The sequence below is a fragment of the Mytilus californianus genome, unplaced genomic scaffold, assembly GCF_021869535.1.
Source record: "Mytilus californianus isolate M0D057914Y unplaced genomic scaffold, xbMytCali1.0.p SCAF_1, whole genome shotgun sequence".
NCBI classification, from domain to species: domain Eukaryota; kingdom Metazoa; phylum Mollusca; class Bivalvia; order Mytilida; family Mytilidae; genus Mytilus; species Mytilus californianus.
Window position 1 is genome coordinate 100,286,796 of NW_026262581.1, and position 19,860 is coordinate 100,306,655.

The window sequence follows — 19,860 nt, forward strand, 5'->3', positions numbered from 1 at the left end:
TAATTAATGATATCATTTGAGAAACTAATCAAGATATGCTGTTTTCATTGTAAAGGTTTTAATGTGGAAAAAACATACATCACCTATAATATACTATGTTAAAAGATAACGGAAAGCTCGAAACAACCACTTTAGTACAGCAGGGAGTAAAATACGGGTGTTAGAAAGGTTTGACTTTGATTGGTTTATCTATATGCAGAAAACAAATCCAGTATTCAAGTAAATTGAAAAAAATATTTGGCTTTAACAAACAAACAAAAAGGATCAAAGATATTTACACAAATTTTATTTTTCATAAATAACATTTTATTCATATATTGTCTGTTACAGAAACTCGTTTATGAGAAATCTCTTGTCAATTATGTAGAAGCGCACCATACACTTTATAAGTGTTGATTAATTTTTAACTTTAAGTTTTGAACTTCTCTATGGTAACTTTGAGCTAACATTGGTTTCACATTCACAGTTTTGCCATGTTATTAGGTTTTGACATTACTTGAAATGTCAACCTCTTCTTTCGTGCCAAAAAGTTTGATAATATTTCTATGCAACCTGAAAAAAGAAACATTTACATGTGTTATGATGATAATATACAGCATGAGACTGCTACGCTACTATTGTCTCAAACAGAATATAATACGCGACCATATAAATGCACATAATGTCCTGCTAAGGCTAGGTTGGTCAAAATTATGAGAGATGTTCTATGTTTTTTGTTTTTGGACCCTTTTTCGTGTTGCTAAGTCTTTCGTTTTCTATGTTGTGTTTTGTATACTGGTGTTTGTCTTTTGATCGTTTTTCTATTTTTGCCATTGTATTGTCAGTTCGTTATCGACTTATGAGTTTGATTATCCCTTTGGTATCTTTCACCTCTCTTTTTTAAGAAAAGATGATATTTCAACAAATAAAACCAATAATAGTTTGAAGGAGTCAAAGTGTAAAACATATGTGAAAGAATGGATCATTAGTTAGAAGGTGTATAGTAGTATTACCTGACGTCAAATTCAGAGGACTTCAATAAAAGGGAATCGCCATCATAGTTAATGTAGTATTTACTACGATGTCTTGAATCACCAGTGTCAAATATTCGTACTTTATATCCTCTTCCTCTAAGCGCATGGACAAAATCGAATTTAAACTGAAAAATATGTTATACAATTAAAGCGCAAGATACTAATCTTGACTAACCGAAAATATGCAATATAGAAGTTTCATGCAATTTAGTTTAACTAGAATCCTCCATACCGCATAACTGCTTTAGAACACCTGTTTAACATAATAGATTGTTCGTAAAAATGATAGAGCATAATTATGATATCCTTTATATACTGGAGTACTTCATACATGGATCATATGACATACACAGGAATACTTCATACATAGACCGTATGACAACCTGAATAATATAGACTAAAGGAATTTGATGTTAATGGCAAATCTTTTGAAGTCCCTGCAAAATTTGCTTATCACTTGTTATAACTTATAGACATTTAGTGCATAGTATAAGTTATTGACAAATATACAAATTTTCGGGAAATCGTATGCTTATTCTTTTTAATTTTTACGAAAAGTCATGAAAAGGCGCATACTGGATATGAAAAATTACGCATATGCGGACGTACAAATAGAAAAGCTGAAAACGGTTTTGAATGGATAATCTTTATCATTTTAGTTATATTTTCTACTGTTTGGCGGCATTCGTCCTTTGTCGCAGAGGAAAATGCCTTTAAATAATTAATAGAACCTGCTCTGCTGTGATAGTGAAATCTGAATGAAAATCTGCTTCAAAATTGCATATAAATTACTTCCTGACTTCATCTTGTCGGAAGCATAGACATGATATAATAGCATAAAAAGTATTATAAAAATACCGAACTCCAAGGCCAATTAATAAAGGGGAAGTCCACAAAATTGACAGCAATAATAGCTGTTCTTTTGCTAGTTGTGTGATTTTTGCTGTGCATGTACTGATATTATGTCATTGATGGATAGATACCCCATATCCTTTGTTTTTCTATCAAAATCAAACACTATCAATCAACGGAACAAGCGAAATACAACTGCCACATTTCTGACTTGGTACATGCATTTTCCGAAGAAAATTATGGATAAAACTGGTTTTAAAGCTAGCTTAACCTCCCACTTGTATTACCACTTTGAAAGTCATCCAGTCAACTACAAAAGTGTATACTTACACAATATGCGACTCTTTCGTTCACTTTCAATAAATGTTTTAAATGATCACCGAACGAACATTCTTTGACACAATGCGCTGTTATTTTAGAGTCACCAAACACTGGATGACATTGGTCGCTGATATCCGTTAACGTTGGAATCCATGTATCGATACTGTATACGCGGTCCCGAAGCACATAGTTTTCTGAAACAAAATTAGTCTAGATTAGTACTATCAATGATTTCTATCGTATAATATAATTTACAACTTAAGGAAATTCTGCTTTGATATTCTACCAATGACATTGATGAACTCTCATACTCCCATATCAGGCCGAGGCGTTAGCCAAGTGTTATGTGAGATCGAAGAGTGATATCAGAACTGTAATTGAAAACGGTGTCATTATTACTTGATCATACAATTCCAATGCTAGGATGTTATGAATATGATATGAAATTTAATCTTAATCGTAGAACTGGCGGAACCTTCCACTCTCATTTCAAGTGGCTGTACAAATTCCGGAAAATGACATTCAAATGCTAATGAGGGTCGTTTAAAGAGATCTTTATCCAAGAGTAAACCATGAAGTAAGAATTATTTTTTTCAATGTACCTTGTATTTTAGTATACTTAGTATGTTTCCCCTTAATTTTACAAATTTAATGTTTATTACAAAGGTAGTCGCGTAATTGTGTCAGAGTTCAAGTTTATTCAACCTAGAAAAATCTGCATACCTTTATTATCATCATCAGGTAAACAGTTTGTGATATCATCACAAGATTCCTGGTCAGTATATAGTCTATTTAAGATGTCTGTATTTCTTCCGCGGTTTTGGGAATTTGGATAAACTTTACCTGCACTACCATTCGTTCGTAACAAGTTGTTCTGGCTAGAGTTAGTCATTTTTATACTTCCACTCACGTGTAATGATCTTTGAACAGAGTTTATTGGCTTAATATTTATGTCTGATACAGTATTTTTGTTTTTGTACGACACTCTCATTTCATGATTCGAGGCAATTCTATTGGACGCTTTAATTACACCATTTCGTCTAGTCTGTGAGGTAGCGGACAAGTTAGAAAAAACACTCCTTTTTAAGGAGACTCTTCCTCTTTCAATGGCATGAAATTTTGAATTTTCATTAATGTCTAAAGATTTACTTCGGTTTATAACTAAATGTTGCTTCTGTTTTCTAACAGCAGATTTTCCCATTCGAACATCATAAGATTTTGTCCTCGTTACAATCCTGTTTTTCGATTTTTTTATAAAGGATTCATTGTCTTTTTTCAACAGACTGACTTCTACATCGTACATTTTTCGGGTAAGCAAGGCTTTCAGTGGAGCAACTGCAAAAAATAAATCATGTTAGAACTTTATTTTCAAATGTAATACAAAATGTCTTTATTTCAATAAAAAATCGTGTACGAAAACGAAAATATTCTCCATATAAATTGCATTTAATTATAAAAGAATGCTTGTACTGATTATTCTAGCCTCTCCAAATTCTTCTGAAAAGTTAACCTCTTTCCTGAACATTTGTCAATGGATTGGCTTATTTTCAAACAGCTAGTACTAATTTTGAAAATATGTTAGTCTTGTATGTTTTTTTTTAAATTTTGGTTCATTTATATGTTTCGGAGTTTACTGTGACGTCCATTAGCTGAACTAGCATACATTATTGTTTAGGGGCCAGCTAAAGCCCGCCTCAGGGTGCGGGATTTTCTCGCTGTGTTAAAGACCCATTGGTGGCCTTGGGCTATTTTCTGCTCTTTGGTCGGGGTGGTTGTCTCTTTGACGCATTCCCCGTTTCTATTCTAAATTTTACAAATTGAGAGGGTTATTATACATTTTATTATCACCACTTTTCTTTATGCATTCTCTAAGCCGTTCGAATTTTAAGTTTCGACTTTTATTTATTACTTGGCAAAACTTTTTAGATATTGGTGTATGGTTTGGACGCTTAGTCGTAAATGAAGACTGTATGAAGAGTTGACGTTATAAAAATAAGATGTGGTATGATTGCCAATGAGACAACTCTCCACAAGAGACCAAATGCCACAGAAATTAACAACTATAGGTCACCATACGGCATTCAACAATTAGCAAAACCCATACCGCATAGTCAGCTAAAAAAAGACCCGAAATGACAAATGTAAAACAATTCAAACGATAAAACTGACAGCCTAATTTATGTATAAAATAATGAACGAAAAACAAATATGATACACAGAAATAAACGACAACCTCTGAATTACAGGCTCACGACTTGGGGCAGGCACATACATGATGTGGCGGGGTTAAACATGTCCCTAACCTGGGACAGTGGTGTTACATTACAACGTATGAACAAACTATAAAAATCAGTTGAAAAAGGCTTAACTCATCAGATGGATACAAATAGAAATACATCTAACAAAAAACAGAGTTGACGTGGCAGGGTACTTATACATTCCCACAACAAAAAGACACTAAGTATAGATCTGAGAGTACTCGTAGTTACTGACAGCTAGTTCAAAGCCAATAACAACTAATAAAAAAAATCATGCATCTAAGACTAAAATATCAATCAGTACACATCTAACATCCAATGGATTTAGTGTAAAGACATCATTAATAGCCCGAGAAAACATGACCTTGTGCAATGCCTTGATACAAGTATCGACAGATTGTAGACCATGAATGTGCATATGTATATAAAATTAATATTTAGTTTGATTTTAATTTACTGATAACAAAATCAATATTAATACCAACAAAAAACAATATTCAAAGATCTAATTAAAGTGTTGAATTTATAACCTTTTAGGATAGGTTTATTTAAAGGATCGATAAGTTTACCCGAATCGTATCTAAATTTCCGGGCTCGGTAAACAACATCTCCGTAAAAATTAGGATGTGCTATCCCGTTTGAAATAAGTTTTCTACAGGTACAACCAAACTTCAAAACCAAATCTTTATATTTATGGAAGAATTTAGTAAAGTTTTTAACTAATTTGTGGTAACGAAATCCCTGACTGAATAATTTACCGGTAATTACAAAGATTACGTTCATTGAAATCCAAAACGTCACAACAGACACAGGCATAGCGAACTAGTTGTGATATATAAACACCGTAAGATGTTGCCAAAGGAACATCACCGTCCAAAAAAGGAAAATTAACAATAGGGAACAAAAAATAGCCCCTTTTGTCGTTAATTTTAGTGTAGAGTTTCCCTTGTAAAACTGAAATCTAAATCTAGGAAAGGACAGTTATTACCGTTTATATTTGATTTATTTAAAGTAAGTTCCTTTAGGCAAATTTCGGCAGTATATTTAGAAAAATTTTGATTATTTAACGAAAAAATATCATCAAGATAACGGTAAGTGTTGTTGAATTTATCAGTTAAATGCAATTAAGACGGGTCTTTATATGGCATGGTATTGGTTGCAAAAATTTGATATTTTTCATTTAAATGCAATATTTCTTATTTAATTGGTATATTTCCTCATTTAAATGCAATATTTTTTTATTTGAATGGTATATTTTTTCATTTAAATGCAATATTTTTTATTCAAATGGTATAATTTTTCATTCAAATGGTATAATTTTTCATTCAAATGGTATAATTTTCATTCAAATGCAATAGTTTTTATTCAATTGGTATAAAATGTCATTTGAATGCAATATTTTTTATTCAATTGGTATAGTAGTTTTTTTTATTTATATGCAATAATTGCATTATGGGAAATTCTTTGACGTCATAAGGTCAAATTTGTAACAACATTTGTGATTGGTCTGAAATTGTTTGGATTTCTCCCCCTTCTTTCTAAATATGGGTGACCAAGAATCAAAAAACGCGTCAGAATATCGCCCCTCTGGCTAAATCTAACGTTCATGCGAGTCTTGCACTGGCTGTTAAAATCTTGTGGTCATAACTAGTACTTCTATTGCAAAATTTCGATGGTCAAAACGTTCGGTCCACTTTTCAAAAACCGTTTCATTGTATATGGATTTATATGCAAGTATATCGTTTTTTTTTAAATAGATTAGACACCGTTGGTTTTCCCGTTTGAATGGTTTTACACTACTATTTTTTTTTGGGGGGGGGGGGGGGGGGCCTTTATAGTTTGCTGTTCGGTTGAAGACCGTACGTTGACCTTTAATGGCCTTTACATTTACAAATTATGACTTGGATGGAGAGTTGGCTCATCGGCACTCATACCACATCTTCTTATATCTATATACAACGTAAACCAGACGTTTCTCAGACTGTTTTCTTTTTTTAATAAATCCTTTGCCGCGCGTTGTGTACTGATTGATAACTCAGTCTGGGAGAACAAGATATATTTCAGTACCATTCAGTTGTAATTAGGTTTGAGCAAACTTCCAGTAATTGCAAATATACTCTTATGTCGGTGCTTTGTGTCTATTGTCTTAATGTTATTTTTTTTGTGTGTCTCGTACCGATCTTTTGAGTTAATTTCCTGATTTGTGCAGGTTGTTATTTTATTGTACTGTTACACCACTGTCCCAGCTTCGGGGTGGGTTGCTCACAAATATGTTGTTGTACTGTAACACCGCTGTCCCAGATAAGGGGGATTGGTATCCCGCTAACGTGTTTAACCCCGCCACATTCTGTATGTATGTGCTTGTCCCAAGTCAGGAGCCTGTAATTCAGTGGTTGCCGTTTGTTGCTTTGTTATACATATTTGTGTTTCGTTAATTTTTTTGTACATTAATTCGGCCGTTAGTTTTCTCGATTGAATTGTTTTACATTTTTGATTTCGGGGCCTTTTATAGCTGACTATGCGGTGTAGGCTTTGCTTATTGTCGAAGGCCATACGGCGACTTATAGCTGTTGATTTCTGTGTCATTTGATCTCTTGTGGAAAGTTGTCTCATTTGCAATCATACCACATCTTCGTTTTTATATCCACCCTGCCATATTCTTTATTTGCCTGTCCCAGGGATGGAGCCTGTAGTTTAGTGGTTGTCGTTGGTTCCTGTCTCGACTCATATTTGATATTTTGTAAATTGTTTTGTTATGTATAATTAGGCTGTTAGTTTTTTCGTTTGAATTGTTCACACTTTTCATGTCGGGCCTTTTATAGACGACTTTACAGTATCAGGTTTTTGTCATTGTTGAAGGCCTTACGATTGCCTACAAAAAGCATTTGTCTACATGACGGCAAAAAGCTCTACAGAGCTTATGTTTGTAGTATTTCATGTAACCCGACTTAAAATAAAATTTTCTTATCTTATCTTATCTTATCTATAATTGCTTACATCCACTTCATACTTGAACTCCGGTGGATAGTTGCCTTATTAGCAATCATATTCCATCTCTTCATTTTTATATTATATACGTGACTTCTAAACTCGTGTTTTCCTGAACAAGCATGAAATAATTTCCACTGGGCGTTAAAATTGGCAAAAAACAATCAATCAATTTAAACTTGTGTTAAATAAGAGGAAAACCATTTGATATTTGTTTATTTGTTGGGGTGGGGGACAGAAGGATTTCATATAAGAATATGGTTGCCTGGTAAGAGCTGAAAAATAGGCATGATTAGCGACAGATTGAAATGAATAATAATGCCCTCTCTTCCCTTCCCCATCCTTCATCTATAAATTTAAACTGACCACCACGGAATAGCCCGATAGTGTTGAAAGTAACGTTAAACACCAATCAATCAAAATCCCTTCCCTAGAATAACAAATAATCGTCCCTTAAGTGTTATTGTCCGTGTAGTTCTTATATTTATCCAGCTTATCGTCCTACAGGGATGTCCTACTAAGGCTGTCATACCATAAAAACGTATATAAAACAGCTCACATTCTAATATATCTGCATTCATAAATTTATTAATTTCATTTAGACTAAACGACGCCATGTTTGTTATGTGCCTCTGTCGTCAACCTATCAAAAAAGAAGAGGTGGAAGAGAGCCAGAAGATCTTCCCAATGCAAAAAAAAAACAGAAATGGACTCCTTCTGGCTCACTTCCAAAGAACAAAAAAAAAACGCGCCCCATTGATATGTTTTAAAAACGCCTTGCCCGTACCCCTACAAAAAAATGGCATTATTAAATATATAAACATATATATAATCATCAAAATTAAAATGCTATTGTATTTTTATAAGACCTGCTTTATTACATGACCTGGGACTAATGACATCTATCTATAAGTCCTAGCATACATTAATTATTATAATATGAATATGTTTCTTGTTTTAATATCCACATATGATGCTATGCATGAGTCACCATTTATCAGGACATGAATTGGGTTTACATAGAGAGGATAAGGGACGACATCAGAAAATCAATGAAGGATAAAAAAAACTTTAATTCAAATAGTTTGTTTTTTTTGGGGGGGGGGGGGGGGGTCAAAATTGCAGCAAGTTTTGTTTAATTAGCATCGATTTTATATATATATAAAAAAACTATATAAATTAAGTTATTTTTATCCTACATTGAACTTTTGATGTCGTCCCTAATGTGCAAAAAAATAGATAAGGGGCGGGACCAAACCTATAGATAACATAAAAAAGAAATGATGAAATATACAGAATACGTTGATTGACTTTTGGTTGCCTTATGTCCAGTGGCAAATATGTCACGCATGTTTAGGACAAATATAATAGAGATCAAAGGATAAAGAATAGAGTGAAATGGTAAAAACTAAAAGATATAGAATTATAGAAACGATCTTTGATCTGAAACCCCTACCCTCACACATACACACCATAACCATTACTGCCAATACTCGCATATATACATCTCTATACAAATATCTAAATTTGAACCTACTCCCCCCCCCCCCCCCTCCCCTTTAGACACCGAGGTTTTGAATCCGCCTCTATTAAATGTGTCTAATTATATACATTTTGTACGGGTCTAGATAATAGCTAAAGGTAGCACGGTAGTATTTACATTCCAGAATTTAGGTTGCTCTTTTGTGTACCCTACTTAAGTCAATGTATCTGAACATTATGATTGGACAAAAAATACAGTATCAACTGAACATACTTTCCCAAACTGAGGGATGAATCAGGTGTAGAAAAATATGAAATAATTTTACATGCAGATGAAAATGATTTTTTGAGAATTTTTTAAAATTTTGTATTCACTGCACGATAAAAGACCTAAAAGCACTAGTGGCCTTAGGTTCTTAAAGATAGCAAAAAAAGTAAACGGTCATGATACATATTCAAATTCATTTCTGAATAGTTAAATGAAAGTACTTCAGTTGACTGTGAATGTAGAATTTTTAGCAGTGTTAGAAAGTGGTGAAAATTCTAAAAAGGCTATCATTATCCCTTATGGGCCAGGAAATACTACCGTGCCACCTAAACGTACAATCATATAACTTGTTGGATACCTAATTATAGTATATAATGTGTCACAAAATAAACTTGTATACCCCCCTTCCCAATGCAGTATTGAAAAGTAAATCATTTAAAAGTCCTGAAGATAAAATATGTTTTGAAATATGCCCTGCATACTTATTTATGCAAAGACATATAGTAATTATTGAACTACTGTGGGGCTTAAAAAAAATCTATTTAAGGGATTCGGAGACGAGAACAGTAAAAAAAAAGCTCAGCAACGAATCCTAAATGTAAAATGATTTGCAGCATAAGACATGAGAGCACATATTATAGATAGTATTAAATATGAAGTTCACGCCTCATATAGTGAAGTCCTATGTCATAGGACTATTGTTGTAACATGGGTTAGTAACTGGTTCCAATTTATCCTGAATTGTCTTTATTAAAGAATTAGTTCCGGAGTATAACAGCTTATGTCTCTACTTGTAGGTTTCTGGTTCTGCTGTCGTAATTAGGTGATTTTTTTCTACATGTAGTAAAAAAGAGGGGGCTTAGTCCAAATAATTGTAACGTCCTGGATGCTTTTTATTCTGTTTTCATGTGTGCCTTCCTGCAACGTCTCTTGAGGATCAAGAAAAGTAAAAAAATGATATAGCACGAAAGAACGTCATGATTACATGTATCTGGACTTAGAAGGGGGAGGGGGGCTAGCTATGTATTTTTTTTTTTTATTTCAATGTGTAGACTGTAGGAGAGTTTTTTTTCAGAAAAGGTTTTCATTGGAGGTGTTTTTGCCATGCACGCAGGCATCTGTTTCTATCCATGAACAAGTTGTGTGTCAAATTAATTATTATTACTTGTCACTCGCATTTTTTGCTCGTCCTGGCCATTATTGGCATTAACAGCCAGTGCACGAACTCGCACGAACGCCAAATTTAGTTAGAGGGGCGATATTCTGACGCGTTTTTTAATTCTTGGTCACTCAAGTTTAGAAAGAAAGGGGAGATATCCAAACAATTACCGACCAATCACAAACGTTGTTGCAAATTTGACCTTATGACGTCAAAGAATTTCCCATAATGCAATTGTTGCATATAAATAAAAAACTACTATACCAATTGAATAAAAAATATTGCATTCAAATGACATTTTATACCAATTGAATAAAAAATATTGCATTTGAACGAAAATTATACCATTTGAATGAAAAATTATACCATTTGAATGAAAAATTATACCATCTGAATAAAAAATATTGCATTTAAATTAAAAAAATATACCATTCAAATAAAAAAATATTGCATTTAAATGAAGAAAAATACCAATTTAATAAGAAATATTGCATTTAAATGAAAAATATAAAATTTTTGCAACCAATACCATGCCATATCTTTACTGATTTTGGTCATTAATTTTATGTTGGTTTACTTATGTTTTGTCTTATAGGAATGTTGTCAAATGATCACTATATGGAAAAGGTGATCATCTGTAAATCACTGCACAAATATATTTACAAATGTCACTAGTTCACATTATCTTCATTTTTTTGGTCACTTGTTAGTATTCCGTATCTTCTGTGATGCTATGTTTATATACTTACTCGAGTAACGTTTAGGTCCCATCCATCTTGTTTTTTCGCAGTCCCTTACCATACGTCCACACAGCCCAAATCCCAATATTAAACAGGCGTAGACAGACAGTACCCCCGCCCTGATGTACTGCTGCTACGTTTGTATGCGTCACATCACCTGAATATCAAAAACAAATACTGTAATTATATGGAAATCGAATCGCGATAGTAAAATAAATTTTCAAAGGTATCAAAAATATTTAACAAACCAAAAATTATGTTGAAAAAAGGAGTACGAAATAGAATACAACGGTTTCTCGTTTATTATATAACTTGTCAAATATCATGAGAATCTTAGATTTATTTTGATTGATTGCTGGTATTTAACGCCAGTTTCATCACAACTAGCTAGATAATGGTGGTCAGTTTTCAGTTTTTATTGGTGGAAGAAGCCGGAATACCTGGAGGGAACCATCAGGATCGACAGGAAAACTGGCAATTATAGTCAATTAAGATTGGAGTCGAACGCAGCTTGCCGAAGCGGGGTTCGAGCTGACAACCAGTCTATTGTACTGGCTACTGATCACTGTAGATGAACAACTTAGAACACTGGACAACCTTCATGTAGCAGTTGAAAAACCTACCAATCGTATTTATTGTTAATTATCTTAGTCAAGAATATGCATATGAACTGTTTGCCTCTGGATGGTTATTAAACATCAATTAATAAATTTAGTCTAGAATACTAACAAAATCAACATTTAATATTCAAAACACCTGTATAATTCGACGGTAGACGGTTTAGTTTGAATAATTTTTTTTTTTTTTTCAAAATAGCATAAATTACAATTATACAAGAGAAATACAGGGATATAAACCCGTCTTCCTTAACAAGATTACAACATTGGGAACATATAGTGTAAAGAACCCGCTATAATATAATTTTCAATTTACATGTTTACTCTGTGGTTTACCCGTTACTTGGAAGTCAGTTTGACCGAAAGATGTGATCAACTCATTTCTAATTGAGGTCTTAGCTGTGAATATGATATGTATATGTTCCACAAAATAAAGTTCAATTACAAAGTTTCAAAATCTAAATCGACATAAGAATAAAAAGATTTATAAACCAAATAGCCCTGTTTCCAAAATAAAACATTGTACAACTTTAAAATATTTTCGTTTTCCTCGTCACTGAGGAGTTCGCTACCTGATAATAATGTTTGTATATTAACATTTCCTTGGTAGTGTGGAAATGGTTTGTGCCCTAATGAGTCTAAAATTATGAAATTCTAGCAGGCAGTGTTTGCTGGTCTCAACTTGTTCACATATACAGAGGTTGGAATGAACTATTTTTTTTTCTCTGGAAAAGGTGCCCTGCAGTTTTACCGGAGTCTGGCGTGAAGTGTTTAGCTTTTTCTACAATAAGTACTATAATATGAAAGGACTTTCTTAATATCACGATTTAAGTATTTTTTAACTGTGATTTTTGATTGATTATATCTTATATCTTGTGGAAGGCTATTCCATTCACGAATAACAGATGGTAGGAACGAATTTTGATAAAAAGATGTTCTACGGTTGATGTTTTGAACATTAAATGCCCTTCTAGTATCATAGTTATAAACTTGGCAAAGTTGGTTGATACTACAACGATAATCAGGAGCTTGATAATAAAATATTTCGTGAAATTTGATAATACTATATCTGGATCTTCTTCACTAAGAGGTACCCAGCCAGTCTCAAAATATAGTTTAGTTTTAGAACAAAGTTAGGTGGCTCCTGTGACAATACGAGCCGCTTCTATTTGGATGCTTTCTAGTTTGTCCTTCAAATAAGTTGGTATGTTTGGGTTTTTTTTTTAATCCCACACAGTATCCGCATATTCGAGAATATGCCTAATGAAACTGAAATGAGTAATTTGCAGATGATTACGTGATAGCTTAATCTTAGTTCCTCGTGAGATTAAGCGCGGCGAAGCTTTATCAATACTATAATTCACATGACTTTCAAAACAGCTGTTTTCTTGAAATATTAACCCTAAATGTTTATGTTTTTCAATCCGTCTTGCATAAGCGGATCATATATATATTTATTTTAGTTAATATAAGTCAAATCTTAGATACAAAAATCTGTTTACATTGACTTAATGTTGTTTCTTTATAGTTTACTTTTATGCATGTAGTAAAGAATTGAGTGATCAGTTAAAATAAAGTGTGGGTACTAATAACTGAAATTAAAGACATGGATAATAGGACACGGTACAGGGTAAACGATGTTGTTTTATTAAAATGTTGTAGACAACTATTTTGCTTTAAAATTATCTTCCGTCAGGAGAAATAACCAACCTAAAATTATCCTTAAAACTGCAGTTTGCACGTCCTTATTGCCATGCAATAGCTCTAATAAAACATTTCCCGAACCAGCTGGTATCACTCCAAGTGGGACATCACATGGGTGCAGAGGATTGTTGGCGTCGTGAATATCAACATTATGTTCCGCTTGGTGGCGTCGAAGAAGTCCATTTACACATTCAGAAAAGATCCCATCACCACCAACAGTTACAATACTGAAATTGTAAAACACCAAATTATTTTTTAAAATTGCAGTAATTATATCTTTGTTCCATCTATGTTGTATGAATTAGAATATGTTCAATCGGTATCATTTTGTACTTATTATTACTGAATTAACTTCTTTAACTTTCATATCCAATACAGATCTATTTCTTTATTCACTATCTTATTTCATCTTATATGACGAATCAGCAATAAGAATATTATTTTAGTTTTTTAAAATTAAATGGGAAGTACGAAATCGTAATATTCGCTAGCCTTGTATTGCACATGCATGTCTTTTCCTTTTTTGTTTAAGTTAATAGAATTTGATTAATATTTTATCCTTAATATTACATGTTATATAACTTATAAGACATTAGTGCATGTTGAACTTACTTCGACTATAGCTGACATAAGTTTCATAATTTGTCAATGTTAAATCATTTTTCTTATCAGTTTTAAAAAAAATCGCTTCTGGGTTATTTATTATATATATATTCTTGCATCTTAAAACTTAGTTACATCTTTGATTTAACTCACTGAAATGAATTTTATTTTATTAAATGAAGAGTATTCCATTTGTGTTTCATCTCCTATCTCGTATAAATTATGTTAGAAAAGTGTTCAACGCAAAATATTACTTAAATACAATACATTAAAAAAGTTTATGGTTGTACAGAAATTCTTAAACTTCACAATATAATTCCACAGTTTTCTTAAATTTAACTATGAAACTACAATGTATATATGGTATACACTTTTAATGAAGAAATTTTTCAACGTTTTATTTGTGTAGTTAAAATCTAAAAAGCCTTTATAATTAAAAATGACTGTATTGTTAAATATAAATCTTAACCAATATATTCTTTGAAACACTATAACTGCTTACTGCCAATGCACTGCTGATGCGATTTATACAAATATTTTAATGTTTTGTTTAAAGACACGCGTACTTTAAGTACATATGTCTTTAAAAAACAAACTTAATAACATATATATCAAACTTATAAAACAATTCTGGCGATGGTTGATATGTTTTGTAACTAATCTTTTTTTTATCTCATGGTCATTCTCCTGTCAAAAAGAAAAACTTCCTCGTTTAGAAAACAAATTATTTTATTACAGTTTTATGTACAATTTTACTGGAGCATTAAATCACAAGATCCTACGGACATATTTTTAATGTAGGCGAAAAAGTTAATAAAGGATATAAAAGTAATTGTCGCATACCTACCCGTCTATACTATTCAGATCGTAGTTGTCTAGGATTTCCAGGGCTTGACCACGTCTGTTAGTAACTAGAAATTTATTTACAGCAACGATTATTGTATGACGAAGCAGACATTATTACTGACCAATATTAATCATGAACATTTATTTGAAAACAACCAGACGATGAATTGTTCAGCTTTAATTAAAGTTCTATTTTATACTGTTCTTAAACCAATGTGTGGGGGAAGAGTCAAAAGAAGTTTTGTTATTTTGACTAATTTACAAAGTTCAATGTATATATAATAATGTAAAACATGTTTATATGAACAGTAACATATTTTAAGATTATGTACGAAAAAAAAAATGCTGAATGAAAACACCATTAAAGTCAAAGATACTTGTACTCTAGGTTTATTGCATGAATATTTATGAATATTGTTCCAAGTAGATCTTTATGTTGCACGAGCTTGCTATTGCAATATATTCTACCAATGATAATACTCATATATTCAAATATGCATGCATTAACCCTTTTATTGTATAGCAAAACTTGAAAAACTTTTTTGTCACTGATGACGTCCATAATTTAAAGTTATATTTGGGCTAATGCAATATCATAGATCATCATACCTCAATATGTATTTTCTATATATATTTATAGACGAATAAATTTACTATTTTTACGAAATTGTTTGAAATTATTTTTCTTCCGGTAAATAGATTCAAAAACTATTTACTGGGTATGAACTATTTACTGGAAGGAAATATTTTCCCGTAAAATACTATTTACCGGTAATGGTTGGTGTCGAGGGGAATATCGTCCTGAACATGCATGAAATATTTGCCATTGGACGTTAAGCAACCAACAACCAACCAATCAATAGAGGGGGAATATCAACTTGCTATTGTACGAATAGCCAGTATTTTATTACAAGTATACAGAAATTACGGGAAAATGTTTGCTTCCACTAAATAGTTTTTGAAACTATCAACAGGTTATTTATTTGCTATTCGGACAATAACAAGTTTATAGTCCCCCTCGACACCAACTATAGTCCTCCCCTTCGATATTGCAAGATAACTTTTCGTTATGTTCTGTGGGAAATATCACGTTGCTGTACTATACATGTACATACCTATCACACTGCATTCTATTCCACAAAGTTTACAAATAGGTGCCATCTGTTGTCGGTAAATTTTTAAACCCTTCTTCCTACCACTGATGGGATTGATGAAAACAAGCAGCTTTCTTGGACGAGAGAAACCTAAAATAATACACGAAGAAATATGAAATAAAAGGAATCATGTGTTTAAATTGAATGAAATAGCAACACAACAAGAAAATAAAACCAAAATAAACGTTAAGTATACTTGTTTTTATAAAATCTTGTAATAATATTTGAAATAGCTCTCGCCGCGATATAGCCTTTTTGTGCTGATGCGGCGTAAAGCAATCACCAATCAATCAGTCAATTATTTTTGTAAAGAATAAATGATAAAGAAATTTCAGTGTAATTATTTTCGGAAATAAACTCTAGCTTGTATCTTAAAATGAATGTATATTAAATAAAGAACTATGTAAACCTCGGTTAGTTTGTCTTCTTACTCAGGAGAAAAATGAAAATATCTTACAACATGTTTCGAGTTTTTTAAAGGGTCGGAAAGATTCCTAATTACTTCGGTAGTAAAACACTAATACAAACACATCGTCACTTATCTTAAGCTTTGATTTTTCTAATTTTTCTAATTTATTTTTCTTCTCTTTGCTGTCTTTCGACAAATTAAATTTCTGATCATTTTATACAAGGATTATACTATACAAATCCTTGCTTTTTATCAAATGTATGCTCTTATATATTGTATTGTCAATATACATTTAAAATAGAAAATACTTCATAAATCTGTTTGATTTGTGTCTCATCGAATTTGTATATAATATATTGGATATCATTTAAAATAGTTTATTAGAGGGTCTGAATGATAGCTTATTGAGTAAAAAGTAAAACACGAACACCCACATTTTTTAACGCTTTGATTTGTTTATTTGTTTTTGATTTTTTGATTTTTTTCTACTCTTTCACAAACTGATTTTCTGTTCAATTTATATAAATGAAGAAAAATTATTAAATGTATGCTCTTATATACTGTTTTGTTAAACATGCATTTTAAATGGAGAAGATAAACAAATGAAGTACGATTAAACTAAACAAAAAAGGTACCAATGTTTTTATCACAATTGATATACAAAATTTTCTCATTCATATTCCTTCGCTTACATATCTTACATATAACAATACATGAACATGATTAATGAATGAACAAGTTGAGTTCAACAAGAACACTTAACACTGGTAACCTTTTCAAACTGAGGGTATTTTCCGGGGAAAAAAATACTGTAGATTTATTATAATATAATGAAAAAAACAAAGACTATCGTTGATGTAAAATGTCGCTCAAAGTGTTGACGCTTGGGTCAAGAGATTAGTTTTTTTAGAGTACATTTCTATAAATAGGGGATCGGACAAAGAAGAGTTTACACTAAAGTAATATAACAATACTTATACATTATTGGCAAAAAGCGCAGCTTGCCATTAAACTCAGGAAACACGTATTTATTCAAAGACTTGACTAAACTATACAGTCACTTGTGTAAATATTCTGATAGACAAGAGCCAAAAACTTTTCAATGAGTAATTTTGAAATAAACAATCTAATGTGCCTGTCCCAAGTCAGGAGCCTGTAGTTCAGTGGTTGTCGTTTGTTCGTGTCTGTCATATTTGTTTTTCGTAAATTGTTTTGTTATAAATTTGGCCGTTAGTTTTCTCCATTGAATTGTTTTCATATATTTCATGTCGGGCCTTTTATAGCCGACTTTACGGTATGGGGTTTTCTCATTATTGAAGGCCGTATGGTTGCCTATAATTGCTTACATCCACTTCATTTGAGTTTTGTTGGATAGTTGTCACATTGGCAATCATACCACATCTCGTTATTTTTATAAATAAGTTATCAATGTAGGAGAGTCTGAAATAAGACCAGATTGAACGCTTTTTACAAATCATTACCCACCCAGCACCTATGCAAATGCAATACCTTGAATTACGTCATCCATCAGAATATGAAAATATGTTGCCTCAGATGCGACCGCTCTAAATCTAATACTTTCCATTTTCAGCAATCTGTGAAGTTCGTGTTTTATATAGTATATCTCAACAATGAGGTCGTCTGACGTACCATTAATCTCCTTTACTACAATAATATCCTTAAGTGAGATTTTAAAATCTGAAATAAAGTGTTCTGAAGAATTAAATAAATTTATAACTCCAATTCATTATTTAAAAGGTATATGACAAATCAAATGACGTGTTCAAGGAGCATATAGAATAAGTTGTTGCACCTCAGAAGTAAATTGTTCTACTGTCAAAAATTAGGAAGTCACATAATGAACATGGGCATAGAAAGTGCAAATTATAATTAAAAAAAACAAACCTGGATGCTCACTGTTCAATATAAAAAAATTACCATACTAATAGGGACGACTCTTTGAATAGATAATCAATAATACCTCAAAATTTGGAAAAAGGAGATATTGCCGTGCTATTTTTAAAGATAAAACTATATTAGACTGGACTGTATGATAAAAAACATAAACATTGCTTTAAATTTCCTCTGATGACACGTAACCAGTAACTGCCTGTATCGAGTCACCACAAAATATATATAATTTTTATTTAGTGAAAAGGCATTAAAGACATATAATTGGACGAACTTACAGCAAAAACAGACATAAATATATTGTCGAAGTTCAACTATTTCAAGTGAAACCATCATCATGTTCGTCAGAAGTGAGGTCTATGTCACATATGTGCTAATGGATAGTTATTGGTCGTGTAAAACGTTAATAAAAAGGTCTTTAAAGGATGAAAATAACGATTGCATCATAATTCGCAACTAGGTACATAGCGATTAAAAAAGATATGATTTCTTATCCTTCGTAGTGTTTTGATTTTGTTGTTTGTTGGGGTAGTAATATATATGAATAAGCCGTTTATATCATTATCTATTTCATCGAAGGCATCAACTTCAAAAGCTAATAAAATTACACAATCTACATAAAATTTAGACGCATTAATTCATTAAACCCTATTCATTTAAGTTTTCCAAATATGTCCCAATTGAAAGACTTTCAGAACATTAGCTCTTGAAAAACCCAAAAATTTCAAAGGTACTCGAGTACTTGAAAACATGAACGCGACGTTCAGTCGCAATGGAATATTTTACTGTAAAGACAATTTAAATCTGGTAAAAATTTCATTTCAGTCACAATCTTATGCGATGACAAATTTTACCCACATTAACAATTTGTATGGACGATTTTGAAACGATTGCATATGGATTTACATGACATACCGTGAGTACAATTGGCTCAATATTTTAGTTTATTCTGGATTTAAAATGCAAAAAACTGTTCTAAAACACAGAATTATAGAATTTATAAAGATCATTTTACTTTTGAGAACTATTTCAACATTCTTGAAGTCAGAGATATGTTCACATTCTGCAAGTTTCGAATGGTCAATCATAGTTACCAATTGAATGTGAAAGATGGTCCAACATTTAAATGGAAAATAGACCTATTATTATTGCCTACTATACGGTATGGGCTTTTCCCATTGTCGATGGCCGTACGGTTACCTATAATTACTTACATCCATTTCATTTGAACTCTGGTGGATAGTTGTCTCATGGCAATCATACCACATTTCCTTATTTTTATATAGTTAGCTGGTGATACTAATAATATTGGGGACGAATATCAGTACCTTCTTGAATGAAGTGATAACTTCACTGCCGAAAGGAGAGCTTATATTGATGGGAAACATATTGACCATTGTAATGCTTTGTAGTTTAGGGATCTAATGACTTTATTAAAAATGTAAAACTAACAGAACTTTGTAAATTGATCAGAACTCTTAATGAACAGGATTGGTGGGTCTATTGGTTGACAACTATGAACCTGAAATTTACTG

The 19,860-nt window shown here is 32.0% G+C and overlaps 1 pseudogene; it reads right to left on the reverse strand.

Annotated features, from left to right (window-relative positions):
* Positions 1 to 266: 266 nt before the first annotated feature.
* LOC127738485 (uncharacterized) lies at positions 267 to 17,942 on the reverse strand (annotated as a pseudogene).
* Positions 17,943 to 19,860: the final 1,918 nt, after the last annotated feature.